Source organism: Somniosus microcephalus, unplaced genomic scaffold, assembly GCF_052327205.1.
Source record: "Somniosus microcephalus isolate GS21.2 unplaced genomic scaffold, FLI_Smic_1.0 unresolved_chr9, whole genome shotgun sequence".
In the NCBI taxonomy this organism is placed as follows: domain Eukaryota; kingdom Metazoa; phylum Chordata; class Chondrichthyes; order Squaliformes; family Somniosidae; genus Somniosus; species Somniosus microcephalus.
The window spans coordinates 24,066,688-24,088,808 of record NW_028225187.1 but is presented as its reverse complement, the minus strand read 5'-3'; positions in this window follow the sequence as shown (position 1 = coordinate 24,088,808).

Sequence of the window (22,121 nt, the reverse complement as noted above, 5' to 3'; positions counted from 1 at the left end):
GAGGAGGAGGAGCAAGCCGAACCTTCGGGGGAACAGTCACGTCCCGCAGGAGAGGAGAAAATGCTTGACACCTCCTCACTGGACGAGTGCCTGGAGGAACTGTCGCAGGGCAATGCAGCTTCTGGGACCAGTGGCGTCCAGCCACCCAGCAGCCATGCGCGTGGCCCGCGGCCTTCCCCCCAAAGGGGGGAAGGATCAGAGGGGAGTGCTGCTGCTCGGCACACTCGCCGTCACCAACGCGGCAAGGGTCCCCTAGTTCGGCCCCCTCCTCCCCAGCGGGAGAGTCGCGACTCCAGTCCGGACACCTTCACTTCGGAGGTGGTGCGGAAGCTCGATCAGATGGCCGACGACTCGGACCGGCGCCACACGGAGCTCATGAGCGTGGTGGGGCGCATGCCTGAGGCCATCGAGTCGCTGGCGACCAGTGTGCGCGAGTTCGGGGCAGCAACTGCCGCGACTGGCCGCATGCTAACTGATGCCGTCAAGACCCTGGCGGATGTGATGCGCGCGCACACCAGGACCACAGTGCCACTCACTGCTGCCACACGCGCTGTCTCAGGCAGGCATCGCCAGGGCAGGCGCCGCGCTGGACCATCCCAGCAAGCCGGCCGTCGGCTGATTGCTGCGGATCCTGCAGTGCGGGCCGGGCCGAGTGCCACCGCGCCACAGCACCAGCCAGCGCATCCCAGACGCCAGCTGGCCCACATTGCGCCATCCGTCGCCGCCATTCCCCCTCTGGGGCGTCAAGGGCAAGCGGCTGCAGCTGATGGTGGCCAGGCTCAGGTGCGCCACTCAGGAGACGGCCCCTCGAGGCCCAAACGCCGTGTAGGCCGCCCCCCAGCGGCATCTGGCGGAAGGGCATCTGAGCCTCAGGCGCCTTCCCCCAGCCTCGCAGCAGCCACTGGGCAGAGCTTGCGAAGGAGCAGCAGGCAGGGCAGGGGAGGCAAAATGCTGGCCAAGGTCTCGCCCTCGCGGGCCACTCAGTAGAGGGTGTGGCCAGCTTTCCTTTAATATGGCGGTGGCCATCTTTATTTTGCCCATGGTTGTGCTTTTGGAGGGCTTTTTTTTTGCGTTAGGCCGACGTTGAGGCCCGGTTTCAATAAAGGTGGAGTGGCTCCTCCCCAGTTTGTGGGAGTGAGTCGTTTGTTGGGCTTTTTGTGGGGCCCGTTTATTGTTTTTGGGGATTCATGTGGGAAGGGCTTTTCATTTTTGTTTAATAAAAAATTATCTTTATTCATGCAGTCTCCATGGTTGTTCTTCTTAGTGTTTGTTGGCTTCGCTGGCTGAGGGCTTGCGGAGCGGCTGCATTCATCTTCCATCATGGCCCCTGGCCATTCCCTGACAGGGGGCTTAGAAGTACCGTGTAATAAGGTGGCGTCGTGCGGCCCTTGGCCCTGGTCGCTCCCTCCTGGGAACGTACTCCTGCTCCTCCTCCTCCTCCTCCTCCTCATGCTACTCCTGCTCCTCCTCCTGAGGTGCTGGTCCAACATCAGGTGGCAGTGCCTGAGTCCTGCGGATAGCCAGGTTGTGTAGCATGCAGCAAACCACCACAAATTGGGAGACCCGGTCCGGCGAATACTGGAGAGCTCCTCCGGAGCGATCAAGGCAGCGGAACCGCTGCTTGAGGACCCCAATAGTTAGCTCGATGATGTTGCGGGTGGTTTGATGGCTCTCGTTGTAGGCCTCTTCAGCAGCGGTCCTGGGCGCGCGGAGCGGGGTCATGAGCCAGGTGCACAAAGGATAGCCTTTGTCACCGAGTAGCCATCCTCTTGGGGGAGGCTGTGCCTGGAACATGTCATGCACAGTACTCTGCCGCAGGATAAAGGCATCGTGGCTGCTGCCTGGGAAGCTGGCATTGACTGCCATGATGCGCTGCTTGTGGTCACAGACCAGCTGCACATTCAGAGAATGGTAGCCCTTCCTGTTGCGATACTGCTCGCCATGCTCCAGAGGGGCCCGCAAAGCCACATGCGTACAGTCAATGGCGCCCTGCACCAAGGGGAATTCCCCGAGTCTGGAAAATCCCAATGCGCGCTGATGCTGGCTCTCCAGGGCCATGGGGAAGGAGATGAATTGGCTTCTCCTTCTGAACAGTGCTTCGGTCACCTGGCGGATGCAGCGATGCGCGCCGTACTGGGAGATGTTTGCTATGTCCCCAGCAGCGTATTGGAAGGAGCCGGTGGCATAGAAGTTCAATGCCACCGTCTCCTTCACTTCCACCGACAGAGACGTCCTGCACCTGAGCTTTGGCCGCAGATCTCGGCGAAGCAGGTGGCAGATCTCTGCAATCACCCCCTTTCGGATTCGGAGCCTTTTAACACATCGCGCGGCACTCATGTTTAGGTAGGAGCGCTGCTGGCGGTATAGCCTGACTGGGTAAGGCCTACGTGGCCGACGCCTGTAGCCCCCTCTGCCTCTAGCCAGGGCTGCCCCTCTCACAATGCGTCTGCGAGCCCTACGGACATGGAGCTGCAGCTCCGCGTTGGCACCCCATGCAACCCCCATCAAATCCTGGCAAGCACTCTAATTTCCAAATGGCCACTTGCAGCGCTGTTGCCTGAGTCCAAAAATACCTGGCTCTTGCTGCTTGAAACCAGTTAGCTGTCCTCCTTGTTGTGTCTCCAGAAATGCGTTGCACAAGACTGTTTTCTGAAAAAAGGATGGCCTTTATACTGGAGAGGACGTTCCCTTTAATTAGCGCCCCCCGGGGCCCGCGCTGGTTGTGTTGCGTTCCTTTTTCCAAACGCTCCGGCCGCCCGCCGCACAATGGGGCGGTCCGACTGAAGTTTGCAATCGGGGCGGCCAAAGGGCGTTGCACGAGGATGTGACGTCATTTTCTGCGCGCGCATCCGGGCGGGCGCTAAACTTTGCGCCGGCGCTAACGGGCAGCTTAATTTGGGGCGGGGCGCAAACTGCGCTGCGCCCGGGCGCTACACGCCTAGCGCCCGGAAATCACTTCTCTTAAGGCGCTAACTGCTGGCGCAAGCAACTGAAAATCTAGCCCATCATGTTTTATCATTTTGGGTCATGAGTAACTATGCGTGAAGACCGGCACTCGTTGAATTGCAAACATTTACAGAGAGGTTGAAGAACATCTATCCACCCTAATCCCACACTCCAGCTCTTGGTCCGTAGCACTGTAGGTTATGGCACTTCAAGTGTATTTCCAAGTAATTTTTAAATGTGATGAGGGTTCCTGCCTCTACCAGCCATTCAGGCAATGGGTTTCAGACCCACACCTCCCTCTGGGTGAAAGAAGTTATCCTCAACTCTCCTCTTATCCTGCTACCAATTAGTTTAATTCCATGTCCCCTGGTTATTGAACACTGACATGGATTTTTAGAAATCACAATTAGTTGAAGCATAGCTTCATGGGTAAGAATATGTAGTCAAGGCATTTCTGCCGGGCAACAACAGTCAGAAATAAAGAGGCTTTGCATATGGCTCAGAAGTGAAGCATTGGCACCCTTCAGGAATTTAGTGGTTAACAATGCAGCTTGCACACGAGACAACAGCGGAGACAGTTCAGAGATGCTGACCGCAAGGTCTTGATGCTTTTGCAAGATTAGATAAAACAGGTACAGAAGCGACAACCACAAGAAATGGAACCTAGAGTTAAGTAAAACCACACGGGGCACAGTCAAACAGAAATGCAGACATGTGGTTTTACGAAGGGTCAGGAAATAAAACATCAGGTGGTCAAGTGACAATAAATATTATGTGATGCGAAATGGGGAGTCAGCCAATTAACAAATGTGCACGCGGGCTTTAGAGCCTGCCACGGTTTTTGTATGCTTAAATACCGGAGACCAAAGACAATCGTAGAGTCAGCCAGGAACGAGCTGTGGGAACTCTAAGCTGTACTCCCTGATGAGCCTATAGGTACCTCCGCGGATTGTTTGTTTTGTACTGTTGAATAATTTTGTGTTTTCTATGTTTCCAATAAAATGCTTGGATATTTTACCATTTGCTGACTAGTGTGCGGATTTAATTAATTTTATTTTGCCACAACAAACACTCTGCTAAGGGTATAGGTCCTTTCTATCCACTCTAGCTAGGCTCCTCAAAATGTTATACACCTCAATTAAGTCGACCCTGAGCCTCCTCTGTTCCAAAGAAAACAACACCAGCCTATCCAATCGTGCTGATCACTTTGACGAAAAGTCCTATTGTCTCCTTCCTAAACTCGCTGTCAGGTTTAGTACCGTTATGATCATGTGAAACGCCTTGTGACGTTATACAGCTTTAAAGGCGCTATATATTGGACAGGTGCTACAGATAGACCTCTTGCTTTGTCTCATGTAACCTTCGAGTTTTTGCAGCAAGGATGAAGGCAATGGAAGGCGTCCTTGTTTGGGGATGAAAGGGAACATTCCTCGACATCTGAAAATCAAGCTGCTACAGGAAGGACTGAAAACCTTGGCAACAGCAGAAACTAGGAGAGTCCTCACACGGTTCCTGAGATGCCTTGGTCACTGAATGTGAAGTGAGAAGAACCATTTGGGACCGGGCAGACTAAACATTAAAAGGGAACTTTGAGAGTTGTGGCAACTGGGGTGAGTTTGCTGCGATATGGAAACGATAATGTTTGAAATCTCTTGGCAATGGCCTCGGATCTTAGTTAGATGCACCGACTACAATTAGCCACAATTCAGTTGTTGTTTTGTGACGAAGTTCAGTTTGATCATGCATTGTCATGGAGTCCAGATAAAGTATCATCACACACAGACCCGCAAACAGGAGTGTGTGGGTAGCAGTAGACGAGGCTCTGAGTCCATGTAGAATACTTAGATCAAAGTGTGCACAATTCGTCTTTAATTGTGCCGACCCGACTGGTGAGCAAATAGTTGAATCACATTTGCACAACCCTGTTCGCAAATCCATTCATCAGCTTTTCATTCATCCACCGATATAATGTAACCTTCCTCAACCATTATCCTTGATAGGGAATTCCATATCTTCCACATCTCGTGCTATAAAGAGTTTTTTCTTGCTCTCTTACATTTAATATTGTAATTCTGTCCCCTTCATTATTAATCCTAACTATTGGGAATAGTTTGGTTTTATCGGTCTTCTCCCATTCTTTTATAATTGAAACCTTTTGCATCATATCGCCCCGTAATGTTCATTGTTTCAATTAAGGAAGCCTGAGTATTTCAAGGATTTTTTTATTTTTATTTTATTTCATCATAACCGGCAGTATCTGAGTGAATCTGAATTGTACCATAGAAGCTTAGAAGATAGAAGCAGAAGTAGGCCATTCGACCCCTCGAGCCTGCTCCGCCATTCAATAAGATCATGGCTGATCATCCAAACTCAGTACCCTGTCCCTGCCTTCTCGCCATATCCCTTGATCCTTTTAGCCTTAAGAAATATATCCAACTCCTTCTTGAATATATTTAATGGATTGGCCTCTACTGCCTTCTGTGGTAGAGAATTCCACAGGTTCACCACTCTCTGGGTAAAAAATTCCTCCTCATCTCTGTCGTAAATGGCTTACCTCTTATCCTTAGACTGTGACCCCTGGTTCTGGACTCCCCTGCCATTAGGAACATCCTTCCTGCATCTAGTCTGTCTAGTCCTGTTAGAATTGTATAAGTTTCAATGAGATCCCCTCTCATTCTTCTAAATTCCAGCGAGTATAAGCCCAATCGATCCAATCTCTCCTCATACGTCATTCCTGCCACCCCAGGTATAAGCCTGGTGAATCTTCGCTGCACTCCCTCCATGGCAAGAACATCCTTCCTCAGTTAAAGCGACCAAAATTGCACAAAGTACTCAAGACGTGGTCTCACCAAGGCCCTGTACAACTGCAGCAAGATATCTGAAGTATGAATGTATTTCAATTTCTGATCAATCCACTTGAAAATATTCTTGGGCACTGATTGGCTGTTAAAGTTTAGGATCAGCATTCGAAGTCAATCAGGCCTTGCAGTAAATGGAGTAGCGCCTAAGTATACCTCTATATTTTGCACATATTATTGATCTTGGGCACAGCTCGTTTGCTGCAGACAAATGGAAGATCTTCAGTTCACCCTATTAGGCAGCATTGAAGGTACACAGCCAGACAGTCCCTGGTATGTGGGCTCTCTTCAGATAGTGATGGACCAACGCAAAGTGGGTTGAAGATGAATTCGGGAGTTACCTGGAAATTCTACACAAGTAAATAAAGAGAGTTAACTAACCCATCCACTGTTTATTTCGTGACCATTATTTGAGGATAACAGGTTTAGATTCTGCGTGCTATACAGCAGATTAAGATTAAGATAATATATCAAAAACAGATCCCTAGTTAAATATAGCATGGAAATAAGTACATCTCAGTTCGATTTTAAACGGATTTGGTCACCTATGTTAACTGTATATGATCCAACGAGACAGACATTGAGATACAATTGTTTTGAAATGTGTTGATACCTACCTTTCACCGTAATCGGGACATCTTTACTGAAAGGCGAATTCCTCGAACGTCCTGCAACCTCTGTTTGATATCGACAACTGTAATTTCCCACAGAGCCTTTGCTTTGGGTATTTATGTGGAAGGTCACAGTCAGCTCATTGCCAGTCATAGTACGAGCCTGTACAGGATTTCCTTTCTGATCTTTGTACAAGAGAAACATACCCCCTCTGGATCGAATGTCACCTTTGCAGGAAATGGCAAGATTTTCCCCGTTTGAAACTGCACCGGAATCTGGGTCCATGTAGAAAGTCGGCTCGGGGAGTTCATCTGTATCAAAAATACCGCATGAAATTGTGTGTCAAAAGTCTACTCAATAACATATGAGGACTATTTTGTAAACGTGGAACAAAATCTGTCACCCTGCTTCCAATTCATACATCGCTTTTTGTTATTAATTACAAGTAAAGGACAGATGGAAAAGAGGATGAACCAGAATGTGCTGCTTATTTATTTTATGCAACATATTTTGTTCAGTCTTTTTTTGTTGTTGCTTGCGATAATGAAAATTGGGTAGCCACTTATTGCACATCCCCCTTCAATCTGCACAACCTGACCTTCCTTTGGCTCAAGTCTTTAATTGGGCCTCCCATTCCCATATATTCCGATATAGAAACATAGAAACATAGAAGATAGGAGCAGGAGTAGGCCATTCGGCCCTTTGAGCCTGCTCCGTCTTTCAATGAGACCATGGCTGATCATCCAAATTCAGTACCCTGTCCCTGCCTTCTCTCCATAACCCTTGATCCCTTTAGGCCCAAGAAATATATCCAACTCTTTCTTGAATACATTTAATGAATTGGCCTCCACCGCCCTCTGTGGCAGAGAATTCCACAAGTTCACCACTCTCTGGGTGAAGAAATTCCTCCTCATTTCAGTCCTAAATGGCTTACCCCTTATCCTTAGACTAAATGGCTTACCCCTTATCCATAGGCTATGACCCCTGGTTCTGGACTCCCTGACCATCAGAAACATCCTTTCTGCATCTAGTCTGTCCAGACCTGACAGAATTTTATAGCTTTCGATGAGATCCCCTCTCAATCTTCTAAACTCCAGTGAGTATAAGCCCAATTGACACAATCTCTCCTCGTACTTCATTCCTGCCATCCCAGGTATCAGCCTGGTGAATCTTCGCTGCACTCCCTCCATGGCAAGAAGATCCTTTCATTTATCTGATTCTGTTGGCTTGTGGAATTCGGTTAAGTCGGCTTCTGAAAGTTTTTCATGCTTAGCTCATTCAGTACAAATCAAAGAAATGTGGTTGGTATCATTGGAGGGCGAACAAGAGAGAGAGAGTGAGAGCAAGATAGAGACAGATTTCACTTAGCAACAGCCAGTGTTCAAGATTGAAGTATGGTCTTGAAATATATTATTGCCATAATATAAACATCCCATCATACATCATTGCAAACTACACAATGAGATTTTGATATACGAGAATTGTAAACTTGTGTGCATAAAAAACATCTGATGGACAGTGCATTGTCTAGAAACCACTGAATGTTGATGAATGAGAAATGCACATTTGTGTAGGTATGAATTGGGTGAAGGACTGTGCATTGACCGGAACTACAGAACGTTGATGTAAGCAAAATGTCAACTTGTGTGGGTATGAATCGGCTGAAGGAAAATGCATTGACCGGAGGTTACCAAATAAGGCCAGGCCACTTCTAGTTTGATAAAATTGAAAAGTGCATAAGAAAAGGAAGCATTGGTGTTAAATTTTGAGAAAATGAGAGAAACCTATTTGAGTGCATGCCTATACATGGAACTGCCAACAAAACTCTGCCTGTGTTGTACTGGGAGGAATGTATACTCCGTGCTTAGATTGCTTTTCATGTTGAAGTAGAAAAAATAAAGTGATATAATATCATAACACTGAAGTACTTACTATTCGACTGAAACAACAGAAGACTGTTTAAAAACAACAGATTCCTGTAACCTTTTGATATTTCAGGCTCTCTATTATTTTCCCTGGTTCACAGTGCAAACACTCTCTGTAATCAGGGCATTGATATTAGCCATCCAATAACCTATAGGTCTCCACCTTTTCCTAATCGATACTGCCTAATAACAAAAAGCATTAAATTGCGTTCGGTGCTGGTATTCGTTTTATGGAAAGCATAGTTAAATTTTAATAGTTTGTAAAGGACCAACATGCACAATGGTGCTCGCGGTATCCAGTAGAGCGCATGACTTTACACAGCAGCCTCTCAAAATATGATTCCAATTTCCTCCCAGGTAAAAACAGCATTAAGCTTAAAACAGACATGTGGTCAACTTGGGACAACTCATTGTCATGTACAAAAAGTATTGCAATTACTGTACTACAAGCAAAGCTTCTAGCACAGCGGTAAAGACTACCAGATTATAAGCTGGGTTACCAATTAAAAATGTGGGATCTGCGTATTTATGTTGGGGCAGTGTAATGATCAATAACATGTCATTCTATAGTGGACACTAGGTGGAGCCGTAGAGCTGTGGAGAGCTGTATATACATAAGACTACACTACCCAGCTGTATGTATATTAAGACTACATTACCCATGAGGCACTAGGCTACCCACAAGGCAGCAGTCAAGTTGGATGCCTCTACAGATACTGTACCTAGTCCACATGTGCTCAATAAAAGTGCCTAGCAAAAGCTAGCTGTGTTCATAATAAGAATTTATATTTATTAATGAACATAAGATGTTACCAGGACTTCCCACCTTCACAGTTGAGACAGACCACAGCCCATTGGTTGCCATCATAAAAAAGAACCTGAATGAGATGTCTCCAAGGATTCAACAACTCATGATGAAGCTGCAAAGATATGACTTTGAACTGATCTACACATCAGGCAAATACATAGTGTTAGCAGATGCACTATCCCAAGCACCCACAATGAGTCATGTGAGCTCTACTGAGGAAGACGTGGATGTTCATGTGAGTATGGTCACTGCTGCGCTGCCCGTGTCAGACACAAAATCAAAGCAAATAGCAGAAGAAACAGTAAAAGATACAGTATTACAAACAGTAATAGAGAACATTCATCATGGTTGGCCAAAAGGTTCCTGTCCAAAATATTTTCACATAAGGTCAGAATTGAGTGTCGCAAGTGGACTATTACTAAAACAGAACAGAATAGTCATTCCACAGGCTTTACGTCAAGACATGCTCCAAAGGATTCATGAGGGACACCTCGGAATTGAAAAATGCAAAAGGAGGGCAAGAGACACTGTTTATTGGCCTGACATAAATAAGGACATTGAGAACATGATAGGCAAATGTGAGACATGTCAGAAACACCAAAACAAACAAGCAAAGGAACTAATGATAGTAGCTAACATACCAACAACACCATGGCAAAAGGTTGGTGTGGAACTTTTTCATTTAAATGGTAAAGACTATCTAATAGTGATTGAATACTATTCTAACTATCCTGAGATGGCGCTGCTCTCAAGCACCACAGCAAGCAGTGTCATAATGCATGTGAAATCCATCTTCGCCAGACATGGAATTCCCAGGACTGCCGTTCGCGACAATAGTCCGTGCTTCAACTGTAAGGAGTGGCAACAGTTTGCAGCACATTATGACTTTCAGCGCATCACAACCAGTCCTTTGTATGCTCAGTCAAATGGTAAGGCAGAGAAAGGTGTTCAAGTTCTCAAGCTGCTATTGAAGAAAGCGACAGAAAGCAAGTCTGATCCATATCTTGCCCTGCTGAGCTACCGAGCCTCACCTTTAGACTGTGGTTCTTCACCTGCTGAACTACTAATGGGTCGCAAGTTGCGCACCATGCTACCCTGCTGTGGAAAAGAACAGCAAAGTGAGGAACTGAGGCAGAGACTTCAACTGTAAAGCTAAAACAGAAATCATACTATGACAAGTCATCCAAAACTCTAAAACCATTGACAAGGGATGATGTTGTCAGGATTGAGGATCCAGATGCATGCAACAGGAAAGCTACATTTCTTGAGGAAGTAGGACCAAGGTCATACACTGTTAGAACTGAGGAAGGACAGATTCTCAGGAGGAACCGCTGTTCCCTCCTAAAAAATACAAGAGACTATTGAAGACCAGATTGATGACAATGCCGCAACTGCATCTTGTCATTCACCACCAGAACAATCTCATGAAGACACATCAGACTTACCCGTGTTGAGAAGATCCACACGTGAAGTAAAAAAAGACTGATAGACTTAATCTTTGAGTACAATGTAAAGCTTTGAAAATGTTTATGTTTATAGAGCACTAACAAAAGTGTTAGACATTATCTTTGTTGTTTTCTTGAAAGTTGATTGATATTGATTTTGTAAAACATCAAAGAAAGGGGGATGTAATGATCAATAACATGTCATTCTATAGTGGACACTAGGTGGAGCCATAGAGCTGTGTAGAGCTGTATATATATAAGACTACACTACCCAGCTGTATGTATATTAAGACTACATTACCCATGAGACAGTAGGCTACCCACAAGGCAGCAGTCAAGATGGATGCCTCTACAGATACTGTACCTAGTCCACATGTGCTCAATAAAAGTGTTTAGCAAAAGCTAGCTGTGTTCATAATAGGAATGTATATTTATTAATGAACATAAGAGGCAGATGTAGCTCAAGTTAACCGAATAGTATAAGGAAGATTTACCAGGCTGATACCTGGGATGGCAGGAATGACGTATCAGGAGAGATGGGGTCAATTGGGCTTGTACTCGCTGGAGTTTAGAAGAATGAGAGGGGATCTCATTGAAACTTATAAAATTCTGACAGGACTGGACAGACTAGATGCAGGAAGGATGTTCCCGATGGTCGGGGAGTCCAGAACCAGTGGTCACAGTCTAAGGATACGGGGTAGGCCATTTAGCACAGAAATGAGGAGGAATTTCTTCACCCAGAGAGTGGTGAACCTGTGGAATTCTCTATCACAGAAGGCAGTAGAGGCAAATTCATTAAATATATTCAAGAAGGAGTTGGATATATTTCTTAAGGCTAAAGGGATCAAGGTATATGGAGAAAAGGCAGGGACCGGGTACTGAAATTGGATGATCAGCCATGATCTCCTTGAATGGCGGAGCAGGATCGAGGGGCCAAATGGCCTACTCCTGCTCCTATTTTCTATGTTTCTATGTTTCTGTGGATCATTTTTGATCAATAGTTAGATAAGCATCTCATGTGAAGTCGTGAGCCAACAGCTATGCCAGCAGCTGAGAGAGCCAAAAGGGGCCATTCCGGGCCCAGGAACCAGGTCTTATTAGTTGCATATTATCATGCATATCCTCTTGTCATAGTGAAAGCGGAGGTAGTTGAAGTACTGGACGGGCTCAAAATTGATAAGGAGGCGGCACTAGAATGTACTTAAAGTAGATAATTCACCAGAACCAAATGGGATCTATCCGTCGATGCTGAGGGAAGCAAAGGTGGACATTTCCGAGGTATTGGCCTTAATTTTCCAATCCTCCTTAGCTACGGGGGCGGTGGCAGAGGACTGGAGAATTTAAAATTCATAATTAAGTGCATGATAATAACCAGCAACTACAGGCCTGTCAATTTAACCTTGGTGGTGGGGAAGCTTTTAGATCATCAGGGACAAAATTAACAGTCAGTTGGACAAGTGTGGATTAAGTAAGGCAAGCCAGCATGGATTTGCTGAAGGTAAATCGTGCTTAATTAAATTGATTGAGATTTTGATGAGGTACCAGTGTGCGTAGATTAGGGTAATGCAGTTGATGTGGTATACATGGACTTCCAAAAGGAGTTTGTTAAAGTGCCACATAATGGGCTTGTCAACCAAGTTGAAGCCCATGGAATATAAGGGGCAGTGGCAGAATGAACACGAAATGGTTAAGTGCCTGGAAACAGAGAGTAGTGGTGAACAGTTGTCTCCGGAATGGAGGGAGGTATACAGTGGTGTTCCCCAGCTTTATGGTGCAAGGTGCACTGCTCCTCTTGAAATATATTAATGACTTGTGTACAGGGCACCCTTTCCAAATTTGCAGATGACACAAAACGTGCAATTATAGTGAACAGTGAGGAGGATACCGATAGACTTCAAGAGGACATAGACAGGCTGTTGGAATGGATGGAAATGTGGCAGATGAAATTTAACGCAGCAAAGTGCGAACTGATACATTCTAGTGTGAACAAAAGGGCACAATTCTAAAGAGTGTGCAGGAACAGAGAGACCTAGGAGTCTATGTGCACACATCGTTGAGGATGGCAGGTCAGGCTGAGAAACTGTTTAAAAAGTCACACGTATCCTGAGCTTTCTAAATAGAGGCATAGTGGAAAAAAGGAAACAAGTTATCATGAACAATTATAAAACACTGGATCGGCCTCAATTCGAGTATTGTGTCCACACCTGGGCTCCACACTTTAGAAATGATGTGAAGGCATCAGAGAGGGTGCAGGATAGAGTTGCAAGAATGATTCCAGGGATGAGAGATTTCAATTACGTGGATACACTGGAGAAGCTACTGCTGTTCTCCTAAGAGCAGGAACTTTGAGAGATTTGATAGAGGTGTTCAAAATCACGAAACAGAGAAGATAGAGAGAAACTTTTTCCATTGGTGGAATGCTCAAGAACCAGATTTAAGGTGATTGGCAAAAGAACCAGTGGCGACATGAGGAAAAATGTTTTTACTCAGTGAGTGATTATGATCTGGAAAGCACTGACTGAATGGGTGCAGGAGGCAGGCTCAATCGTGGCTTTCAAATTGGAATTGGATCAGTACCTGAAGGACAAAAAGCTTGCATGGCTATGGGAAAATTGCAGGGGAGTGGGAATAGATGAAATGCTCTTTCAGAGAGCTGGCACAGGCTCGACGGGCCGAATGACCACCGCCTGAGCAGTAAACATTCAATGGTTCTATTGTGAAATAATATAACCTTGTAGAACAGTTAGATAAAGTGCTGTTATTAATCAATGTAATAAACTTGTTAATAGAAAAAAGTTCACGTGTGAATCATAAGTGGAGTTATTGTCGCCGGACAACCCTTTGTTGTGATGGTAACCATTAAGAAATCCGTTCGCATCATGTAAAGAGTTTGGGTTTGAAAACGTACACCCAAGGTCCAATGTAACTGCAGCCCAAGTGACCCTCTGTTCCACTGGATCGTTTAATTGCTGAGTAACCACAAATTGTTCTAATCCCATTGGGAAAATTGGTTTTGTTAACATACCTCGAATAATTAACTGATTAGTGTTGCTCAGTCTTGAAGATCTCCATTGTCCATTCTCCGAGTGTAGACATACACATGAGTAACTATTTTGATAGCCATGATCTGCGATGAAATCATAAGAGGTATAACATTGTCCTTCAGGAGATTTCAGTTCTCTGAATAAACCTTGCCTTCGGTAATAACGGTTCATTGTGAGGGGACACTGACAGCGACAAGTCATAGTTATTATCTCTCCGTCTAAAATGACTTCATATGGTGGATTCACAGTGAAGATTGGCTTCGATAAATCATCTGAGGAAAGCACAGTCAAAAGAGTTTAAACATCGAAAAGCTTCAATCAATTAACATCAATATCACTGCAGTAACCTAAGTTCAACCTGCCCTTCACCAATGTATGCCCCCGCACTGAAATGGTAAGCGAGCTCTCCGCTTTCTAGATCATTGGAATTAACATGCAATTTTTTAATTACTGTAACAGTAACATGATGTTACAAAGAACATAACAGGAAAGTGCAACTGCAGTCATTCTAGAAACTGGTAAATTAGGTGGAGTTGCGCCTCCCATTAGCGGCCACAGGGGCATACCAGGTTGTTTTCACTGCACCCCGCTCCCCGGTGGCCTAGCAGGGCCCCGATACGTGCGGCGCTAGTTCCCTCCCTATTAATCAGGGGAGGAGTTTTGCAATGAGGCATCGGTATGCTCCAACGTGCGTGGCACGGTTGCACATAGCCCCCCAATCATCAGTTATGGCAGCCCAAGAAGGGTGTGGGGCACTTCTAGTCGCTCTCCTCATTCTGCTTGGGGTGCTACTAATGAATTTCCAGCAGAGGGGCGTTAACATTTTCGGGGCGCTAAAATTAGCGACAGTGAAATTGGCATCCCGAAAGGGTCGCCAAACAATTGATCCACCAAATACTGAATATCAGGCACTGCGTATAACGGGCAGCTGATCCGATGCTGCCCGTTTTGCGCCCCGCCCGAGATGAATGTCAAGCCCTATATAATAATAGTGATGGACAGTGTTAATAAATACAATTTTACAAAACGCGTACAAGCTGTGATCGCCTTTCAAATAAGTGCAATTTTTTGGGGGGGAATATCAGAATTTAAGAAATAATTGCGGGATGTTGCAAAACAATTCCTGCATTAGATCAGTGCGCCCTGGAGTTAAATGAAATCCCAACTATGAAATGTTAATTTCGGCTAACTGTTGGCTATATGAATGAATTGACTATTCATTATCATGTTGCATACTTACATATTATTTTCTGTCCGAACAACACCTGGAAATGAACTGAAAGAGAAAAAAATGAATCAATGAAAAGTTTTTGCCTATCAATAACCGGTTGACCTATCGCATTAACCAACTGCTCCCAGAGCTCGCATGTTATCACTTCCGAAATTGCCATCAGATTTTCTTTCCCAGAATTAGGTGTACCTTTGTAATTCAGTACAGGTAAGGTACAAAATTCAAATTGAATCAAAATTATCAAACAATAACAAGCATAATTATATTACTACATAATTAAACAGATCGTATACACCGAGAAAAACATTTTGAAATGCCACTTTGTGTTTCGTAGTGGGTATAAATGTTAATACATTTTGTTCTAGACTGCTGCAAAAAGAGATAGTTGCCAAGAAAGAAAGAGAAAGTAAGAAATAGAGAATGAGCACAAGAAAGAAACAAACAAAGGAAGAGAGAAAAATAAATTAAAAAGAAATAACTAACGAAAGAGATAGAAACAAAGAAAGAATGAATGAAAGAATGAAAGAAAGAATGAAAGTCAGGTAGATAAAGAGGTTGATGCATAAATCGAGATAGTCATACAGACAGAAAGAAAGAACCAAAGAAAGAAAGAGCAAATAAGAAAGAAAGAAGGAAATAAAGGAGAAAAAAGAAAGAAAGAAGGAGATGGTAAGAAAGAAGGAAAGAAAGAAAAAAGAAAAAAGAAAGAAGAAGGAAAGAATGAAAAGAGACAGAAAGAAAAAAGAAAGAAAGAAACAAGGAAAGAGGGAATGATCGACAGAAAAAAAGAGGGAAAGAAGGAAAGAAAAACTAAGAAGAAGAAAGAAAGAAAGAAAGAAAGAAAAACATTGTCAGGTAGATAAAGAGATTGATGGATACATCGAGGTAATCAAGTAAACAGAAAGAAAGAAAGATAGTCAGGGGATAAAGAGATTGACGGATACATCGAGATAATCATGTAAACAGAAAGAATGAAATAGAGAATGAGCAAAGGAAAAAGATAGAAAGAAAGAAACAGAGAAAGAGTGAAAGAACGACAGAAAGAAAGACGGAAAGAAGGAAAGAAAGAAAAAGAAAGAATCAGAAGGAAGGAAAGAAGGAGGGAGTTAAAGATCATAAGAAACATAAGAACATAAGAACCAGGAGCAGGAGTCGGCCAATCGGCCCCTCGAGCTGGCTCCGCCATTCAATAAGATCATGGCTGATCCAATCTTGCCCTCAACTCCACTTTCCCGCTCTCTCCCCATACCCCTTGGCTCCCCTGCAGTTCAAATGTCTGTCAATCTCCGCCTTGAATATATTCAATGACTCCGCCTCCACAGGTCTCTGGGGTAGAGAATTCCAAAGATTCACGACCCTCTGAGAGAAGAAATTCCTCCTCATTTCCGTCTAAAATGGGCGACCCCTTATTCTGAAACTATGCCCCCTAGTTCTAGATACCCCCATTAGGGGAAACATCCTCTCAGCATCCAACCTGGCAATCCCACTCAGAATCTTATATGTTTCAATAAGATCACCTCTCATTCTTCTAAACTCCAATGGGTATAGGCCCAACCTGCTCAAACACTTGTCAAGAGAGAATGAAAGAAAGAAAGAAAGAGAGAGAGAGTTAAAGTTTTAGGTGTATAAATGTAATGAGAAGTAGCAGATATTAGAGATAAAGAGCATTTATAATAAATATCCGCCCCCCTTGGGAGTCTAAGTACTTTCCGTCTGCCACATTGCCGATGAAGGACAAGCCTCTGCACTTTGAACAGGGCAAGTCTCCGAACCACATGAGTCCCTGGGATACATGGTCCTCCTTGCATTTCATATTGGAGAGACCCAGGATCGCAATCCTCGGCACCTACAGAGCCAACTAGTTAATGCGTAGATTTTTCCTGATCGGAGACATCCGCACGCACAAAGCCACCGATCGGAAATACAGGGCCAATTTGTCTTTGACGTATGTCTATAGCAGCCTCACATACCTTGTCCTTTCTTCCTTTAATATGCTTTTAGATTGTACGAGAAGATTGTCCAGATCATGAGAAACATCTGTGTGATTTATATTTTAAGCTATTAGAGCACATCATCCAGTTTGTATCCTGTGAATTGCTACTTCATGTATTTAAAATGTCAAAGAAATGTCGAATATGATTAAATATGCACATTGGAGAAAAAACAGCTGTGTGCTGACCCCTGTGTCGGCAGTTCCTCAATTCAAGCAATAAAGATCATCGAGTAGTTAATGTTACCAGACAGTACACCCATGGCCACTGATCCCAAGAGCAACTGGGAGAGTAAGCATGTTCTAATAAGATTCGTGCACGCTGTTCGGATCCTCCAAAATACCGAGATATTTTGTTTTGTTAATTGCCTTTGTTATTGATTTGGAGATTATGGATATGACAGGAACGCTGCTGTAGTAACCGAGATTGTAACACAGACTGAAGTCTCTTATTAGGGCGCTGGGATAACATTAGTCAAGTTGTCACAAAAAGGAATGGATAACTTCCCTTATTCTTTATGTTGGATTGTAGTAGGGATATGGGAGGGTAGACTATCCGAAAGTGGAGAGAGCGAAGGAGGCAGAACAACAGGAGGGCACGGTCATGGAGGGATAGCGAGAAAAGTTAAAGGGGAGAGATAGTGGGAAAAGAAATGAAAGGCTCGGGTCCAGGCTGCCAGTCAAAGAGCTCACGGGAATAGACACAGGGGAACAACCTGTGGAATAGTGCAAAAGGTGATAGATGCACACATCGATATAGATACAGAGCAATAAATAAACAGAGAGAAAGAGAGATAAACAGAGAAAGAAAGAGAAAGATAGATTGAAAGACTGAAAGAAAGAAAGATTGAAAGAAAGATTGAGAGAAAGATTGAAAGATAGATTGAAAGAAAGATTGAAAGAAAGAAAGAAAGAAAGATTGAAAGAAAGATTGAAAGAAAGATTGAAAGAAAGATTGAAAGAAAGAAAGAAAGATTGAAAGAAAGTTTGAAAGAAAGTTTGAAAGAAAGACTGTAAGAAAGAAAGATTGAAAGAAAGACTGAACGAAAGATTGAAAGAAAGATTGAAAGAAAGATTGAAAGAAAGAAAGAAAGATTGAAAGAAAGTTTGAAAGAAAGTTTGAAAGAAAGACTGTAAGAAAGAAAGATTGAAAGAAAGACTGAACGAAAGATTGAAAGAAAGATTGAAAGAAAGATTGAAAGAAAGAAAGAAAGATTGAAAGAAAGATTGAAAGAAAGATTGAAAGAACGACTGAAAGAAAGAAAGATTGAAAGAAAGACTGAACGAAAGATTGAAACATTGAACGATTGAATGAAAGATTGCAAGATTGAAAAAAAGAAAGATTGAAAGAAAGATTGAAAGATTGAAAGGTTGAAAGAAAGATTGAAAGAAAGATTGAAAGAAAGATTGAAAGAAAGAAAGATTGAAAGAAAGATTGAAAGATTGAAAGATTGAAAGAAAGAAAGATTGAAAGAAAGAAAGATTGAAAGAAAAATTGAAAGAAAGACTGAAAGAAAGATTGAAAGAAAGATTGAAAGAAAAAAAGAAAGAAAGATTGAAAGAAAGATTGAATGAAAGTTTGAAAGAAAGATTGAAAAATTGAAAGAAAGATTGAAAGATTGAAAGAAAGATTGAAAGAAAGGTTGAAAGATAGAAAGAAAGATAGAAAGAAAGATAGAAAGAAAGATTGAAAGAAAGATTGAAAGATAGAAATAAAGATTGAAAGAAAGATTGAATGAAAGATTGAAAGAAAGATTGAAAGAAAGAAAGATTGAAAGAAAGATTGAAAGAAAGAAAGACTGAAAGATAGAAAGATTGAAAGAAAGATTGAAAGAAAGAAAGATTGAAAGAAAGATTGAAAGAAAGATTGAAAGAAATAAATATTGAAAGAAAGTAAGATTGAAGGTAAGATTGAAAGAAAGATTGAAAGAAAGATTGAAAGAAAGATTGAAAGAAAGAAAGATTGACAGAAAGAAAGATTGACAGAAAGAAAGATTGAAAGAAAGTAAGATTGAAAGAAAGATTGAAAGAAAGAAAGATTGGTTGAAAGAAAGAAAGATTAAAAGAAAGAAAGATTGAAAGAAAGTTTGAAAGAAAGATTGAAAGAAAGAAAGATTGAAAGATTGATTGAAAGAAAGTTTGAAAGAAAGATTGAAAGAAAGAAAGATTGAAAGAAAGTTTGAAAGAAAGATTGAAAGAAAGAAAGATTGAAAGAATGTTTGAAAGAAAGATTGAAAGAAAGATTGAAAGAAAGTTTGAAAGAAAGATTGAAAGAAAGAAAGATTGAAAGAATGATTGAAAGAAAGATTGAAAGAAAGAAAGATTGAAAGAAAGATTGAAAGAAAGATTGAAAGGAAGAAAGAAAGATTGAATGAGAAAGAAGGAATGGTAGAAAGAAATGAAGCAAGAAAAAAAAGAGTGAGAATGAACGAAAGAAAGATGGAAAGATTGAAAGAAAGTAAGAAAGAATGATCGGAGAGATAGAAAAAAGGAATGGTAGAAAGAAAGTAAATAAGAAAGAAAGAGAGAGAAAAAATGAAAGAGAGAAGGAAAGAAAGAGCTAAAGAAGGAAAGAGAGAGTGAAATAAATAAAGAAAGAAGGAAAGAAAGAAAAAAGAGAGTGTAAGAAAGAAAAAACAACGAGATAGTGAGGCAGATAGATAAAACAAATCACAGTGAATCCTGGAATCCTGAAATACATACAGGAAATTCAGGAAACACTCAGCAGGTCAGGCAGTATCTGTGGAGAGTGAAACAGTGTTAACGATTCAGGTCGATAAATGTAATGAGAATTAGAAGATATTAGAGATGAGGTGCTTTTAAAATAAGTGCAGGGACTGGGAACCGCTCCCAGAAACCTCTTTCCCACACTTCCACCATCGCCCCTTCCCTCCCAGAAACAATTTCCGACCACCAACCGCACCCCTGGGAGTCTACCTATTGTCTTCCACCTCATTACCGAACCAGGTAAAGCTTCTCCACTTTGTTAGAATTTCCACGATTCCCTTACCTGCTGCTGTTCTACTGTAACATTTAAAAATCCTTCGCACCCAATATGTGTTTCTAGACTTGCAACATTAGCACTCCCATTTGCCTTACACCATCATCCATTATGTCACTGAATCACTCACGTCCTCCAACCTATCACAGACTGCCTCCTTTTATTAATTTCCCATCGAATTTATCCTGGCACTTTACATTCTTAAAAGCTGCTCATCTCTAACAACTTCCAGTTCTGATGAAAGTTCTTTGAACTGAAACAATAACTCTATTCTCTCTCCACAGTTGATTCCTGACCTTTTGAATGTGTCCAGCACTTACCGTTTGAAGTAAGTTAGATAGACAATGTGACTTTGAAATAGTTATATAGAAGCCACACATACCCTGCCCTTACTTCCTTTAATCCGATTTCAAAACTGTCCGAGAAGACTGTCCAGATCTTGAGAAACATCTGTGTGATTCATTGTTTAAGCTACCAGAGCACATCATCCAGTTTGTAACCTGTGAATTGCTCACCCACCTTTTAACAATGACAAATACAGGTCGAGTTTGACCGACTATGCTCATTAGAAAAAACAGCAGCGAGCAATGCCCTGTGTAGACTGTTCCTCAATTCAAACAGTTTGCGTAACTCTTTTTTCAACTTTTCATTGAAATAAAAATCTTCGAGGAGTTAAAATTACCAGACACTAGAATCATACTCACCGATCCCAAGAAGAACTGAGGGAGTATACATCTTCTAATTAGATTCGTGCACAATTTTCGGATCCTCCAAAGTATCGAGATAGTTTTCTTTCTTCATTTCCTTAGTCATTGGTTTGGACATAACGGATATGATGTGGCTGTTTCTGTAGTAACCGAGATTGCAACACAGATATCACGTTAATCAAGTTGGTACTAAAGGAACGAATAATCTTCTTCTTCTTCATAGGCAGTCCCTCGGAACCGAGGATGACTTTCTTCCACATTAAAACTGAGTTCGCAGGTGACTGATGAGTCCAATGCAGGACCTACAGTCTCTGTCACAGGTGGGGCAGACAGTGGTTGAAGGGGCGGGTGGGTAGGGTACTTGGGTTGACGTGCGCTCCTTGCACTTGCTCCCGCCGAAGGGACTCAGGGTGTTCGGCGCCGTGCCGGATGCTTCTCCTCCACTTTGTGCGGTCTTGGGCCAGGGATTCCCAGGTGTCAGTAGGGATGTTGCTCTGTTTCAAGTAGGCTTTGAAGGTGTCCTTGAAGCGTTTCCTCTGCCCACCTGGGGCTCTATTGCCGTGCCGGAGCTCCGAGTAGAGTGCATGTTTTGAAAGTCTCCTATCGGGCATGCGGACAATTTGACCCATCCATCGGAGCTGATCGAGCGTGGTCAAAGCTTTGATGCTGGGGATGTTGGCCTGAGCGAAAATACTGATGTTGGTGCGCCTATCCTGCCAAAAGATTTGCCGGATCTTGCGGAGGCACAGTTGATGGTACCTCTCCAGTGCATTGAGGTGCCTGATGTACATGGTCCATGTATCTGAGGCGTGCAGCAGGACGGGTATCAATGCTGCTCTGTAGACCATGAGCTTAGTGTCCGGTTTGAGGTCCTGGTCTTCAAACACTCTCTTCCTGACCTTCAGCACATACAATTACTACACACTCATTCTGAACATGAATTTGCCATGTTACACCAGTGTGTGTGTGTGTGTGTGTGTGTGTGTGTGTGTGTGTGTGTGTGTATAATATATTGAGTTATCAGGAGAGATTACACAAATTAGGCTTGTATGTCCTAAAATTTAGAAGGTGATGGGGTGATCTGTTCAATGTTTTCAAGATAGCAAGGGGAACAGATAGGATAGATAGAGATAAACGATTGCTGCTGTTTAGGGATTCTTGGACTAGGTGGCATAGTCTTAAAATTAGAGCCAGACCTATCAGTAGTGAAAATATGAAATTCCAAAATTTTACACACAAATGCTGGTCGAAGATTGAAACTCTCTCTCGCAAACAGCAATTGTTGCTAGATCAATTGTTAATTTTAAATCGGAGATTGATAGCTTTCCGTTAACCAAAGGAATTAAGGGATATGTGCCAAAGGCGGGTTTGTGGAAATAAATCACAGATAAACCATGATCTCAATGAATGGCAGAACAGGCTCGAGGGCCGGAATGGCCTCCTCCTTTTCCTATATAAGCCTGTAGCACATATTAAACAATGTAATGAAACAATCACCTACAATGACAGTGCGTTTTAGGCAATCACAAGTAACTTACCGGCGCCTCTCTGAAG